The sequence below is a fragment of the Penaeus vannamei genome, unplaced genomic scaffold (assembly GCF_042767895.1).
Source record: "Penaeus vannamei isolate JL-2024 unplaced genomic scaffold, ASM4276789v1 unanchor314, whole genome shotgun sequence".
NCBI classification, from domain to species: domain Eukaryota; kingdom Metazoa; phylum Arthropoda; class Malacostraca; order Decapoda; family Penaeidae; genus Penaeus; species Penaeus vannamei.
Genome location: NW_027213318.1, coordinates 55001 through 57500, shown reverse-complemented (window position 1 = coordinate 57500; position 2500 = coordinate 55001). Strand labels below are relative to the sequence as shown.

Sequence of the window (2500 nt, the reverse complement as noted above, 5' to 3'; positions counted from 1 at the left end):
TATATTTCTAAATTTCCCGCTACCTTTTTATTTTTTTATTTTTTAAATTCTTTTCGACTATATTTCAATTATTTCTGGGAAGATCGGTGTCGACAGTTAATTCATCTTTAAATATCCTTCTGCCAATCAAAAACAGTCCTTTTCGTCTATATATCAATCATTGTGGTCTATATACCATCATCTCTTCTAGAGTCTACATGCCAATCTATCTCTGATTGACTGTAAAATTGGTACATCTTATATATTAATATGTTGCAGTATATTCATCATCTATTTCTAGGTCAGCATCAATCTATTTCTTTGGTCTACATATCAACCTATTCCTGGGGTCTAATCATCAATCTATTTCTATTTTTTTTATGGTCGATATTATAGAATTCATCAACTATTTCTGTTTTTTTTATATCAGTCTATTCCTGGGGTCTAAACATCAATCTATTTCTACTGTTTTTTTATATCAGTCTATTCTGGTGCAACATCAACCACCTGAGATGGATAATCTATTTCTGAAGTCAACACATCAACCTATTTCTGGGGTCTATATATATCCAATCTATTTATAGGATTCTATATATATCAATCTATTTATAGGGTCATACACATCAATCACCAGGGTCTATATATCAATCTATTTATGGTTATATATAATCTATTCCTGAGGTCTATATATCAATCTATTTATAGAGTTATATATCAATCTATTATAGGATATGTATATCCAATCTATTTATAGGTCTATATATATCAGTATTCCTAGAGATCTATATATCAATCTATTCATGGTCTATATATATCAATCTATTTATAGGTCTATATATATCAATCTATCACCTGGGGTCTATATATATCAATCTATTCCTAGGATCTATATATCAATCTATTTATAGGTCTATATATATCAATCTATTTATAAGGATCTATATATATCAATCTGGGGTCTATATATCAATCTATTTATAGGGTCTATATATATATAGTCTATTCTTTCAAGGGGACACTGGCTTCTTGACACACTCAGAGTCACTGATGAGGCATGCGTCAGGTACATGTTTCATGCTCTTGGACAGCTATGTGGCATTCAAAGTTGAACACGAGGAAGACAGGGGAGAAGTAATCCAGGGCAGGTTCAGTGCAGGAGGAGAAGAGAGAAGAAAAGGATTAATGGAAGGAAAGAAAGGAAATAAAGAGGAGGAGAGAGAAGAGTAAAGAAAGGAAAGGAGAATATGAGGCGGGTTTCGAGTCCTGCAGGAGAGGAGAGAGAGAGAAGAAAAGGATTAATGGGAGAAGAGAGAAGGAAGGAAGGAGAATACGAGGAAAAAGGGGTAATGAAAGAAGAAAGAGCAAGAAAAGGAAAGGAGAATACGAGGAAAAAGTTAATGGGAGAAGAGAGCAAAGACAGGAAAAGGAGAATACGAGGAGAAATTAGTCCTGCGGGAGAGGAAAGAGAGAGAGGAAAAGGATTAATGGAAGAAAAGAGCAAAGGAAGAAGGAAGAGACTGAGGAAAGAGTTTCTGAAGGAGAAGAGAGAGGGAAAAGGATTAATGGGAGAGAGCAAAGGAGGAGGAAGACCGAGGAAAAGGGGTTCTGAAGGAAAAAGAGAGAGAGAGAGAGAGAAAGGGGAAAATGGATTGATTTACGAAAGAGCGAAGAAGAGAAGGAAGAGAGAGAGAAGCGAAGGAAAAATAAAGCCGAGAAGACTAAAGGGAGGGAGAAGAGAATACGGGAAGGAGGGAGGAAGTGACAGAGAGAGGAAGAATCAAAGGAAAAGCAAAAGGACAGACAGATATATAAAAGTAAAAAGAAAAAGTCAAGTGGTTGAGAAACAACGGCTGGAAGGAGTAAAGAGAGAGAAAGAAAAAGGATTTCCTTCCTCTTCTTCTTCTTCTTACTCCTTTCTACATCCCCTAGATACTCTACACTTCCCTTCTTCCCTTTCTCTCTCTCTCTGTTCTTCTTCTTCTTTCTTCACTCCTCCTTCTTTCTAGTCCTTAATCTCCTTTCCACTTCTTCCCTTTCTCTCTCTCTTTTCTCTCCTTCTCTCTGTTCCTTCTTCTTCTTTCTCCTCTCCTCGTCCTTAATCTCCCTTTCCTTCTTCTCTTTCTCTTAAACTTCTCCTCTCCCTATTTCTTCATCCTTCTTCTTCTTCTTCCTCATTTTACTGTTTATTATCAATCTCCCCTTCTTCCCTTTCTCTCTTTTTCACTTCTTCTTCTTCCTCCTCTTCTTTTCTAGTCTGCTCTCTCTTTCCTTTCTTCCTTTCTCTCTCTGTTCCTTCTTCTTCTTACTTACCATATTTTCTGCAATTCTTGTCTCCTTCCTTCTTCTGTTTCTCCCTTACTTTTATATCTCATTTCCTTCTTTATATACATGTAATCTCCCCTTCCTTCTTCTTTTTTCCCTTTCCTTCTTCTTTCTCTTGCCTGGCCAAATCCTTTTCTTCGTCCTTAATCTCCTTCCCTTCTTCTATTTCTCTCTCTTTCTCTCTTTCTTCTTCTTCTTC

The 2500-nt window shown here is 36.3% G+C and overlaps 1 non-coding gene across 1 annotated transcript in view; it reads right to left on the bottom strand.

Moving 5' to 3' along the window:
• Nucleotides 1-2500, bottom strand: part of LOC113805202 (uncharacterized) — a 19759-nt gene that overhangs the window by 8903 nt on the left and 8356 nt on the right. The window lies entirely within an intron of this gene.